The 13,826-nt window shown below is 38.2% G+C and overlaps 1 long non-coding RNA gene across 1 annotated transcript in view; it reads left to right on the plus strand.

The window, feature by feature from the left end:
• Positions 1 to 13,826, plus strand: part of LOC311275782 — a 111,375-nt gene that overhangs the window by 40,964 nt on the left and 56,585 nt on the right. Inside the window, exon 2 of the long non-coding RNA XR_014624975.1 lies at positions 7,334 to 7,530. This is a non-coding gene — a long non-coding RNA (uncharacterized lncRNA). The remainder of the gene's footprint in view (positions 1 to 7,333; positions 7,531 to 13,826) is intronic.

Here is a 13,826-nt window from a genome sequence, read left to right on the forward strand (position 1 = left end):
ACTTAAATCACAAGATTGTATTACAATTATTCAGTCCCACTTATCTCTACTGTTTCACAGAAACCACAAGATTCTCTAAATCTTCTCAGTCTCTAAATTACACAGACAGCTATCCTAGCCGCTTGCACCTTCAACTCTTGTTACAAAAATATGGCAGTCTATTCTTCAATACTCTTGTTTTCATAACATTAATACAATAAAGCATTCACATCGTCATTATTGGCAGAACATTAATTTTCATAAGCGACACGGAAAATCTAAATATTCTAAATGGGTTTCACAAAGTTTCTGATTAACTTTAGTCACACGTGTCTAGGGAAATTATCTCCAACCCATAATTTCCTTTATAAAACAATATATTTCCTTAAATGGCTTAATATCAACAAAATATCCAATCTTTGGACATTTTCTAATTTGATATTATCATCAACAACACTGATTACAAAACAAGTATACATTTAACATTCAGAAGCTGGTTTGAACAAGCAAGCGCTGTTGCTGTACTCCCAGCATAGCTGGACCCTTTAGGTTCAAAAGACAATCGTTTTACTTAATGAAACATTCCTTATCTTTATATCATGTTAATCCCTGTTAATCATACTCAATGCCTTATTTTTATCTAAAACTCACTTTTCATACCATTTCAACTTAATTTACCTTAACAGGCGTTCATAAATAGTTCCATGAATTCTATCTCTTACAGTACATGCCAGTTCTTTCTGCATCGACTCTGTTCTCTTTTTATCTGCTTCTTTTTCCATTCAACAATTCACTGTTTGTAAATTCTATCAAGAAAAACGTTCTAAAAACATTCTATCTTTTCCCTAAATGCTAATCCTTTCTGCATTTATTTTCGTTTTCTTCTATCTTCTTCAGTTCAACAAACTACTGTCTGTTCACAGTTTTACACTCATGAACAAAAACTACAACAACCCTTTGTTTAACAATTTTCCGTTTCCCAATTTCTTGCATGCATTTCTGGCTGTAATTTTTTCCCCATTTTACAGAAAAACTGGTGTAGCCTATAAAATTTTGTTCAAGCTTGCTTTGAGATGACCCCATATTGGCTGATTTCTATCTCTCCTGGATTTTCCTTCGACGCGCGTCTAATAATCTGTTAAACGTCTTCAACAGATCCGATTTTGTCACCTCAAATCGGCAAGGTTTAGCAAATATGCTTCCTGTAATTACGGTCTACTCAATCTTTCCGTGAGCACTTTCTAGCGCTCGATTAATTCTGGTTCACCTAATTAATCAGGTGTGGCTCTTCCGTCCACTTTTACAAGACTTCCTCAGGTTACAGAGATTTTGAGTAAAACTAATTAATCAGGTGTGGCTCTTCCGTCCGTGTGGCTCTTCCGTCCACGTGTGGCTCTTCCGTCCACTTACGAGCTAGTTTTCGGCATAAAATTTGACTTGACTTTTGTGTTTGTGAAGCTGCTTTGATACAATCTGTATTGTGAAAAGCGCTATACAAATATACTTGACTTGACTTGATTTGACAATCTCCCCCTCGAAAACCTTCTCTGCCCGTACCAAAGAGATAGTTCCAGCCACTATGGTTCACCCACAGTTGTATCAAATTACACCACACAAATTAAAATAATTTTACTGTCTCTTACCCGAGATGCTTTTACTGCCACCGAGTTCTTTCTGATTCCAGTGGGTTCCTCCTGGCCCTGATAGCAGTTTTGGCTCTTCTCTCTCAATTCGGCGAGGTAAGACTAAAGCCTTTTGTGCTTTAGGGTGATCAGTCCGTCAATACGCTTTCTCAGGGCCAAAAGAAACCTCATGGATCGCACTTCTGACACCAATTGTTGTGGCAAAAACAATAACTAACAAAACAGCATCAGGCATAAGAGACATCAGGATTCAAATTGTCCTTAAAAGATATTTATTTCTTGCAAGAAATGTTCCCAGTCTACCCACAGTCCAGCTGCAGGCAGAGTGAGACCCAGAGCAGAGGTTGACCAGCTACTTTATAGTGTTCTATTCAAAGGCTATCTCTTACAGCCCCCACTAAACAAAATAACAAAAGGGACCCCCCCTTGAACCCTCCCCAGCCCGGGGGTCTTCTCACCTCTGAAGTCTCACACACACCTTCCAGCTGTATCAGCATCATAAAAGAAACTCAAAATACATCCAAAGAACGCATGGCATTCATTTGCTAAATCATTGAAAATAAAATACAAAGAAAAGATAATTTTTTTCCACAACAGGTGTGTGTATCTTTAATATTTAAGTTCACGTGTTCCTTTGAGTCTGTCCAGTCTCGTTTCAGTTATGTGTGTGAATACCGCTACCAGTACCTTTGAATCTCTACCTGTTTGGATTATTATATTAAACCTTGTATTGGCACTTTATTCGTCTTTGTCTTCATCTGCCTGCCACCACACGGGTTACAATTAGTAATTGAGATCAGTGCAAGTTGTATTTTGAAACCTTGAAGTGTTACTAATACAACTCATTCTGTCTAGACAGTAACATTTATAGAGAACATATTGACATGTGTTCCCTTCACTTCATTCCTTACATTTTCTTTACTTGGTTTTTGGTTTTAAAAAAGTCTTAAATCTAACTTTATAAAACCTGCATTTACCCTGTTATAGTGAATATTATAGCTTATTTTGTTATAATACGGTTGCATTTTAATACCGGTATGTCATATTGTGTGGAGTAATACGATAAATAATGGTAAAAGTTTGTCTGATAGTACACATTTTTTAGATTTTGAAAAAGCTGAAAGCATTATAGCCACTTATGAATTTATATTATATTATATATTGATATTTGCAAAGCTTCTATTGCTTAAGGCTCATATCAACTTTTTGATTTCTGTCAATAAAATCTAAGTAATAATTCCATTCATTTTCACCACTGGAAAATGGATTTTGAATGATAACTTATAAAACTTAAAGCACAAACCTACTGTGAGCTACAGGGTTGTTAATCAATGGTATTTGCTTCTGTTGAAGCCATCAGGTGCATTATTTTTTTTAAATGGTGGCATTTCTGGTGAAAAACTACATTACAAAACTAAATTACACCAATCAGAGAGTCGCAAAAGCAAAATAGCTCTTTAGCTCCACCCTCTCCCATTAAGCACTGGAATGACATCGAGTTGGTCTCTATAACTTCTTAAAATTCTTAAATGTTTGTATAAATGCATATTTTGCAATAAACTATATATATAAAAATCTACATTTGTAAATGAGTAGTTTTATATTTATCCTTAATTAGTAATTCGATCATGCTGTTTGCAGTGCTTCATGGGATTGTAGTTCTTTCCCTCACTAAGGCCGTTAAGTACACAGCCTTGTACCTTTGTCTTTTTGTCCGGTTTTCAAAAACTTTTTTTTGCTTCAAATCAAAGTTTGTAGTGTTGTGATTCACCTCGTAGCTGATTGGCTTGCTTCATGGTTTATAACTCTTTAACAAAGACATTTTTGAAAACATTATTATTATTATTTTTTTTATCCCTATTGGAAAAAGTAATAGAAAAAAAATACTTCCGGTTCCGCAGCAGAAAAAGGGGGCAGGGACAGTTGCACTCTATTCCTTCTACTCAGAACACGCATCAAGCAGCTTTTTTTTTTAGCTTTTCATTGTTAACTAATGAAGACGGTGAACATGGAAATAAGAAGTGGTGGGAAACTGAACATGAACATGGAAGGAAGTCCAAAAACAAACAGACATGTAACATTATAAGGCGCGACCTCATGCCACAAGGGTTCCAACCAGGGAGGGGGGGGCAGGCACCCTGGAGAGCAGAGCTGGCGGCTCGGGCAAATGCCCCAGGACACGTGGAGGGTGCTGGCTTAGGGTGATCTGGGGTGCCTACATGCTTCCGGATAGGGACTGAATGAGAATTTTGATTGTCCTCATTAGCTATATCAACAAAGAAATCCGAACTAAATCGAGGACATAGTTAATAAAGTCCATTACGGACCTATAACAATCACCAGGGGAAAGGAATCGAAATAAATTATCATCCAGTCCCATCCGGAAGCAGGCATTAATCATAGTATCACCCCAGCTCATCAGATGGGAAACATTCAGGAAATCCTCCACACCGCTCCAAAGGCCATCCGTTCTGCTGGATCGTGAGGTGTCTGTCGTCAGCCATCTTTGTTGTTGGGTTTTTATTTTGGTCTTACATTCTGTTACAGATTAAGTGGCTGTAATCAAGTGCACAACGAAGGAGATGCTATAGGAGAATTTAATTCAATACTTTAACAAGGAAACATACAACCACATAACACTGAGAACTGAAATAATGCAAGACAAGGGACTGATTGAAACAGAGGACGTAAATGCACGGGCAAACGAGATAATGGTCAAGAGACACACCTGAACAAAGTACTCAAATTAATTTGCAACCATAGTGACAAACAGGGAGAGGAGGAGATCTGACTAACACAACACAGCTGAACCAAATTAACTAAGGAAGATGGTGAACATGGAAACAAGGAGTGGCGGGAAACTGAGGCATGTCCTCTAGTTTGAAAACGTATATATTTTTCTTTCCGTTTTGGCCTTCCGTCCACACTGAGACGGCGTTTTAAGTCAACGAAAACTTAGCTTTTGGAAAATGCTCTCCAAAGCGCTTGAAAACGCCGTCTTCGCGTCGTGGACTGTGGAACCGGTGGTATTTAAAAACGATGATGTAAATTTAGTCATGTGACATATTGTACCAATAGATATTCATGTTTATACCAGTATTGTGCCTGTTATGTGCTATTCACTTTCACACTGTTGCTAAAACTATTCTACATTGCACACTCTTCATATCACAGTACTGCAAAGTTGACAGAATTTACTCACATTTCCTGTCCTGCGGCAATACATGAGAGCAGTTGCGTTTTAGACCAAACATATGGTGACTGCGTGCGACCTGGACCGCATCAGTGAATGGTGAGATATTTTGCTAAATAAAATTGTTAGAAGGATTGCGCGATAACTTCATTATTTATTTTTCCATCTGTATCATCTCAGTGATCTTTTGTGATGTTTTACGCAAAAAGTTTCTCATCCACACTGAAACGTCGGAAAACGCTAGCGTGGATGGAGAGCGTTTTTAAATGTATCGGGATTAATGTAGACGTAGCCTGAACAACATGAATACGGAAGGAAGTCCAAAAACAAACAGACGTGTAACGCTCAAGAGCCTGAGACGAGGGCTGCGTTCCAGTCCAAAATTGTAATTTACATTTACATATTTGGCAGACGCTTTTATCCAAAGCGACTTACATTGCATTCAAGGTACTCATTTGACATTTTATCAATTCTTGCTTTCCCTGGGAATCGAACCCATGACCTTGGCGTTGCTAGCGCCAACGCTCTACTGTTTGAGCTACAGGTAATGCCCTTCACTTCGCTAACGGAGGTCTTGTTCACTCGGATGCACGTCATTCCTTACGTTGCATGAGTGCCCACTACTGGCAGAACCTTTGCAGTGGGCTAAATTGGAACTTTTTTTTCCCTTACGAAATTGTTTAATGCAGCATTCTATATGTATATAGGTGTGTTTGAGTTGTTTAATAAATAAATATATATATATATATATATATATATATATATATATATATATATATATATATATATATATATATATATATAAAACTTAATGAAAAGTGTTTTTTTTTCTTTTTTTTTTTGCAATGTTGTGTAATATGGCACATGCAACAATGTTACAGGCCCTGTCAGGTCTGCAACCCCTCAGACTTTTCAGACACTGAAATCTTCCCTTTAGTTAGCCAAAGTTAATTTCATTGTGTGCCCTTGTCCTGGAGCTGTATTGTAACTGGAATGGGGTCATAAAACACCTGTCTGCAGGCAGGAACATGTCATAATCACCTATGAAAAAATGCAGTTCTGTTAGGATCAGCATAAGTGTATGTAATACAGTAAGCTTGATATTAAATTGTGGAACTTTTCTTACCACTTTCAAATAATGTGCATAAATGTGAATCTCTGAAAATTCTTAAGTCATGCACAGATCCTGGCCATTTTGCTTTCACATTTGTCATATGGAAGATTTTAGTCAACTGCCTTTTTTTATTTTATATAATATTACTAATCTGGAATATTAAGAATCACAATAGTAACTGGGCTGCACATTTACATTGTGAATCCCCTTTCTGTTCACATAATCCCCTTCATTGAGGCCTTGATGGCAGTCTATGGTAGCCTATAGTCTATGGTACCAATCACGTTAGTGAAGCCTGAGTGACATATCTGTAATCGGCATGGTCATGATTGTATGATCTTCATAAAAAATTATGATAGCCTAAAAAAAAAAAAAAAAACTGCTTTAGCCTACAACATTGGGTCTTAAGTGGCTTGGAAATGCCACAAAAAAAACAAACAAAAAAAAAACAAAAACTATTTTTTAAACATAAAAGCGACAAAAAACGACAATCTCACGAATCACGAGAAAAAATATATATCTCAGAAAGAAAGTGCACTATCGCGCTGCGCTGGACATCCCGTATCAGCTCCGCTTATGAAGCCGGGATCTAATCCTGTTTACATGAAATAAGCCTGCTCCCGAGCAGGTTTAAGCTTGCGCACCTGTTGCTATGACAGCAAGTCCAGGATGAGCGTTGAAGAACCAAACAATCCAAGATCATGCTAAATCGCCAACAATCAAATCCAGCTAAGTGAGTTAGCGACGTACGAAGAACGGACCCCTTATGTTAACATTATTTAGAGTGAAATTCTGAGTTGGTAAACACATTTGCCCCGGTGATCTTTTTCCTTCTTTTTTTTTCATATTGGTCACGTGTGTGTGCGTGTGTCTTCAAAGAAATCTTGGAAAGTACCCGGGGAGGGGGGAGGTAACAAAACAAATATCTTGGAATCCTTCTATATAACATACCTCAACAAACACAATGACATATGCTGTTTAACAACAATCTGCTTACCTGAATGAAGTGTATAACCATTTAGCATATCTATTGCCTTTTATCACATGGCATGGAAAAATTGATGATGCATGTAATAAATCCGCTGAGGGCGACTGGCCAACCTTATTCCAGACAACCATTCCAGAAATACAATTAAAAATACAGGTGCTTTTTTGGCATGTATGGTTCCATGAAGGACCATTAACATTCACATAACTTTTCCATTGCACAAATTGTTCTTTGTAGTGTAAAAAGGTTCTTTGGACTATTAAAAGGTACTGCAGACTAACAGATAAGAACCTCAGGTTCTTTAGGGATCCACAAATGGTTTTCCATTATCTTAGCAAAGCTTTATTAATAGCTTGTAAAAAACAGTTAATGTAGGTTAGTGGTATTCACTGATTTCCTTTTTCCTTTTTCCCCAGGGCAGGGGTGGAGTTTAAGTGTGGATTGCATTCCAGTCCGATGATGCAACTCTATTGCATAACAACACTGCAAACAAGCAAAGGGAAGAAAAACAACTTTTTTTTTTTCTGAACAGTGGATTACTATACATTTCAGATAAAGAGTTCTGTGGATTGCACTTATCTGAACATTATCTGAACATGGATACTACATCATGGTAAGACAGTGTGTATTTTATTGAACATTTCACTTGACAATAGTGTATTCAACTACTCGGATTTAGCAACTAATGCCACGTCTGTGTACTCTTAACAGGTTAATTATATATCTGTCTTTTTTAAGTTATACAGCTTACTTCAAATGCAAACTAAATGCATGACATTACTCTTTGACTATAGAAAACAACAACCTCTGCAATGTCTATGAAGAACTTGCAGGATGTTTTCATAATGCACACAGAACTGCATTGCACTTTTTATGCTCAGTTTATGTCAAGGTATATCTATTAGGTCCATAAAAGGCTATTACAAAAAAATATTGTAAAATGTTCATTACACAGTAATTTGGTTTATGGTGAAATCAGATCTTACAATATTTTATCCACATTTTCCAGAAATGTACCAAAATGTAACTGGCAAATATGCATTAGGTTAATGTGCAAAACCTTTTTTTTTCTCTTTGCCTTCAATGACAGGATAGAGGATCTTATAGTCACACATTTGCAAATAGAAAACTCTCTTTGCACATTGATTTGTTGTATAGGACAACAAAGAATTTTCTCTTTTTTGAGCTGCTTGATATTACTATGATTTGATCGGTGTGGAAGGAATTAGTCAATGACTTTAAATGGTGTCCATTAAAGAGTAGATGGCATATTTTACAATTCATTTCAGGAGGAACTTTGGCTTTTACAAAGCTGTAGTAAAAGGTCAAATATGACTAACTCTTCCTGCTGTACTTTCGTAACACACATTCTCAACATTGGCATGGACAACAGATGTTGGTGGGAAGGGGGCTATACAATTAAAATTGCATTCTCTCCCTGAGGCAGAGAAGAGGGAAAAGAGGTGTGAGAGTGATGTTCTAATGCCACTTTCTGTCAGACTTCCTCTCTGACTCATGTGCTAGTAGCTGGTCATAAGACCAAATAATAATATATTATTATAGAATCAGTGAGCGGTTGTAATTCTTGCTTTGAATGTACATTTAAATGTGTTTGATAGTCATAATATTTCTACATCTGTACATGAAAACAGCACTGGGACTTTTCACTTTTCACACGATTGGGCTATAGAACCTAGACAAATGTTCTCAGGGTAAAAGGAATAGTACACCCCCACACCCAAGGCAAAGGAATCGGATGTCTTGATTGATAGAGCATGCACAGGCCAATTTGTGGTGAAGGGGGAAGTGGAGTATATGAAAAGGATGGATGACTCAGCAAAATGGACAGAGGGTATTTTTCATGCACTTCAGCATGCCAAACAGAGAAAACAAATGTCAGTCAGAAGCGGTTCTAACAGTGGAGCTTTCTTAACGCCTTACTTGTTGAGAAAAGAGCTAGGAGAAAATAGAAATTGGTGTGATTTTTTTTCTCTCTGGCACATGTGTGGCTGAAGTAGCCTAACTAAGTTATGCAATTCACTCTTTCCTGCATGATATTTTGTTATACGATAGCTGAGGTGACACATGAGGTGATCTTGATGGAATGCGATTGGCTCCAGCAGCAGTAAAGGCATCCTTCCTTTCTAGACAGTTTTTGATTCTTGGTAGCTACAGTACAGCTGTGACCTCTGAGAAGAGCTTGAACTTCATGTGCCCTCCTCTACAATGCAGTAATGTTTGTCTCTATTAATATGCTGAAGGAGAATAGCTGTTTCAGGACTAAAGGTCCTTAAAAAACCCTTTGAAATCATGATGAAGAATACATGTGGGGTCATGGAAATAGTACTAAGTCACTAAAAGATCAAATTTAAAATAAGTTGATCTTTTGTTGCTGCTGGTAACATGTAAACAGACCAATCATCTGATCAACACTTTCCCAGCAGACACATCTGTGAGAACTCAGCTGGTAAAACTAGCCAATATTGTATTGACAGGGTGTTAAATGAGCTGGAGACCTCAAAGACCACTTCAATGTCAGATAAACCCACCGTGTGCATACTTGTGAGCTCAGCTGTCTGTCAGATGACATAATGAGTTACAGACTTGACTCACTTACATCTAAAATGGGCCATCACAAGTCAATACACCATCACAGTTCTGCTCTTGTCTTCTAAGCTGCTGAATTACTTTGTAAAATTATCTCTGCTGTATAGAGAAATCAAAGTTACTTGATTCTAAACATAGACAGCAGGGGTTTTCAGTGCTTTCAAGGCATAAGTCATTACAAAGAGCATATGATGCAGTGCATAATGCTTTCACCTAAGATACAAACATCATAAAATCTATAGCAGTGTGTAATGATTTATATCTGTGTTCCTCTGTCCTGTCCCATGTTCAGCAGTTCCCCGTTATGTTGATTAGTCTCCCCAGGTGTTTCTGATTAGCCACGCCCCCTTGTTATCTTGTTTAGCTTGTCTGTCTGTGTGTTTAAGCCCTGTGTTTAGTTTAGTCTTGGTCAGTTCTTGTTTATTGTTGCACCATTGCGGTTGTTCTGTTCCCCGAGTCTCAGTCCTGAGTTTGTGCTTGTATATGTGAAGTTTTGAGTTTATTTAATAAAAGACTACTGCACGTGGATCCTGCTTCCTCCTCTGCTTCAACCAAAGATGTGACACAGTGCTAGTTTCACTTCAACAAATGGATAGCACAAAATCAATTGCTACAATACAGTCTAGTGGGAAGTGTACCCATGTCAACAAGATAGGGACCATTTCAATTCAACCCCTCCAACTTTACTCAAAATAAGTTCATGTAGATTTACAACATTAGTTGTTTGTTTATTTTTTTTAACACGTTTATAATTGAGTCCATGTTTGGAGCAGTGTCAATGCAGAGTGGATTTAACTACTGCATTAGATGTGTGTACTCACTGGCACAGCAGCAGTTTAAAAAACAAACAAACAGGGTTGTACAGTTTTTTGCTCTAGCACTCCAAAGCCACAGTGCTGGTTAGTCCAGCACATCCCACATGCTCAATAAGTGCCATGCTACTTACCTAGTTCTATCCCACAAACCGACTGGACCACTAAAAAATAAATATATTAATAATACAAATAATATAATTAATAATTTTAATTAAATACATAAGTTAAAGATGAAAAAAAAGAAAGAAATTCACTTATGATAAAAACATTCAGTACACATTATTTTAGCCATCTGTGCACATTACAGGCAGACACATGTCGTATTAGATGACTAAAAATGACATAGTAAGTATATAAATTATTAAAAAGCCAAAAAAGTTGGTTTCCTCATGACTTTAGATGGCTAACAAATGTGTTTTTCTTTAGACATAAAACACTTACGTTGACAAGCCATTGTTTCTCACAGTCAGTGGCGTTCTCTTTAAAGTCATACAAAATATTAAAGAGAAATTGTCCATCATTCAGTCTCTTTCCTGTTCATTGCAAGACAACAGATGCACCCAATGTCAGTTTGATTCCCGAAAATAATTTTAATTCTGAAATTTTCCTCAGACCCTCAAGCGGCCTCCCTGGGGGTCCCCAGATCCATTTGAAACCCACTGGTCTAAAGAGAGCCAGATTCTCAATTTTGACATGTACAGGACAAACACATAGACACATTTGTGTACTATCAGCAGATGACACAGGCTAAAAAGCTAAATTACAGCTTGGGTGTTTACATTATATCTGCATTTCATAAAGAGCATCACCACCAGTGGTTGCGTCATAATCCTTATACACTTAACATAGCAGCAGCCAAGGGAAGTTGCTCATTTTAAAACTAGGAACATCTGCCAACCACTGAAGGACAAATTCAAGAGCCACTCAATAGTAAACCATTAATTTGTCTCATATTTACCACCGAGCTACTTTCAAATTTCACAAGCTTTTGGCTGGTGCTAATTCCCATCTGTGCCTAGCTGTGACATTAGGTGCTTTAGCTGATTTCACCTGTAGTATCTTTGCTCGTTGATGCCTGTTATTTTTGAGTCTGACCTTCTTAGCGCCACCTTTCCCTTTTCTTTTTGGCCTTTCCATCATTTAGACTCACTCACACTGTTAAAGGTGCTCTAAGCGATGTCACACGTTTTTTAGGCCAAAACATTTTTTGTCACATCCAGCAAACATCTCCTCACTATCCGCTAGCTGCCTGTCCCCTGAACACAATGTAAAAAAAATGCGGTCTCTGTAGACAGCCCAGGCTCCACAAACGGCAAAAAAAAAAAAAAACTGGCCCAGCCTTGGCCACGAAACATAACAGTGTTCCAGCCAATAACCGACAAGAATGATTTGGGGGTGGGGGGTGAGGGGTTAATGCGCGTGCACATGAAGGGGGAAGTGTGGAGTGGAGGAGAGAGAAGCATGAAGAGGGAAGTTAGCTAGAGGAGAGATGTCCTAACAACGGCTTGCGTTAAAAAAGTATATTCTTCAGAATTTTGATATGGCCGACACACGACCAAAGAGATGACGTTCCGGTGAACAAATAACAAAGAATAGGGAGAAGGAACGTGAAGTCCCAAATTTACATCGGAAAAGCGTTCAAAAGGTGGCGAGAACTCTGTTTTTGCTGGACAGGTGGTTAAATCCAGTTTGTTTTTTCTAAAGGGTTCATGACTGTTTCAGGAACCACAAAAGGGAGGGGGAGAGGACGGAATGAGGAGGAGGGAGGGTCGAGCTAGCCTCCATTTTGTTTGACAATACTTCGAATGTCAACAAGAAGTGACGTCACCCAACATCGCTTAGAGCAGTGGTTCCCAATTCCAGTCCTCGTGACCCATTGCTCTGCACATTTTGTAGGTCTCTCATCTGACACACTCAGTTCAGTTCATGGAGTCTCTCCTAATGAGCTGATGATCTGGTTCAGGTGTGTTAAATAAGGGAGACATACAAAATGTGCAGAGCAGCGGGTCACGAGGACTGGAATTGGGAACCCCACTGGCTTAGAGCACCTTTAAAGTTAGACTTACAAAACGTGACAAGGAAAAAAGGTGTTCGATGGCTTTATGTCATAGGCCGACAGGCTATGCCATTTGGGGAGGGGCCGCTCACTGATCCCCTTATATTTTTGAAAATCCTAGATATGGTTGGACCTGCACTTCGTTAGTGCTTTCTGATTAACTATTAGCCTGTGTTTCTATTGAAATAAGAGGCTGTTGCGGCCCGCTGTACGGGTTGAGCAGAGAGGCTGCACGGTTTGAGTCCACCATCCACAGGCCGCCGGATGGTGTTGCTAAGAACTTGCAATGTATAACTATTATCAGACCGGCCCTCGCGGCCTCGAAACACTACCGGCCCACCAGGAAAAGTCCCGACTCTCCCAATTGCCACTGCTATTATTTAAGAATTGTTTCCACTACATGAACGTGCATCAGCATCACACTACTCCTGTGTAGTAATAAGAGACTATCTATGACTGCTGTTTCTCATTACATTTTGAAGAAGAAAAGCAGGAGAGCAGAACACACACACAGAAGATAATAATCAGAAGGAATATAAGACTGAAAAAGAACTGTCACGTATTATTCTTGATATAATGTCACCTTAAAATACCAAATATTACATTATTTTACTGAGAGATAAAAAATAAAATGTAAGACTTGTTATTTTAAACGATTTGTTTCAGTCATTCTGAGTAGAAGTTCTCCAAAACCGAAGTGCCACCCCTATTTTAAAACACAGTAGGCTCGTTTGGAAGAAGGTGGATACAATTTTTTTTTTTTAAAGAATTAAGAATGATCATTTCCCATTCGCTCTATAATGGTTACATCCATAGTGTCACGTAACATAAGCACACTAAGAAGAGAAGGAACAGGATCTTTTAATAACAAAAACTAAGTAAACATAACACGCTATAACATAGACAAGAAGGGAGAGTGAGAATGAGGGAGAACACAGGGTATAAATGCAAGGGCAAACAAAGGAACTTAATCAGGTAATTAACTGGACACAGGTGAATGAAATGATTAATTACACTGACTGGGGAAAACTAGGTCAAGGTCACAGGGACTGAACCAAACACATGGTTTACACGTGGTCACTTCACACGTTTTCTCAGATCGGATAGCTATCTGGTGATTTATCAAAACGATTCCATTTATGGCCTACATCTAGTCACATAAATGTGTTTTTGCTAAACGGATTTAAATCGATCTTCAATTTCCGCGCTATTGCAGATTTGCGTGTACGTTACCGAAAGCAACAGATATGAGCTGCATTTTATTAATCATCCGCTAAAATTTCAAAGACCGGAATAAGAGAGCGGCAACAGCCCTTGTAAGATCATTTCGTTTCTTTACTTCTAGTGATGATGATTGTGTGTTAAGCGTCTGCGACCTTACTTTCACTTTGATTTGCGATAGTTTGCACGTTGGCTTAATGAAGAAGCTCA

Source organism: Rutilus rutilus, assembly GCF_951802725.1.
Source record: "Rutilus rutilus genome assembly, chromosome: 17".
Lineage (NCBI taxonomy): Eukaryota > Metazoa > Chordata > Actinopteri > Cypriniformes > Leuciscidae > Rutilus > Rutilus rutilus.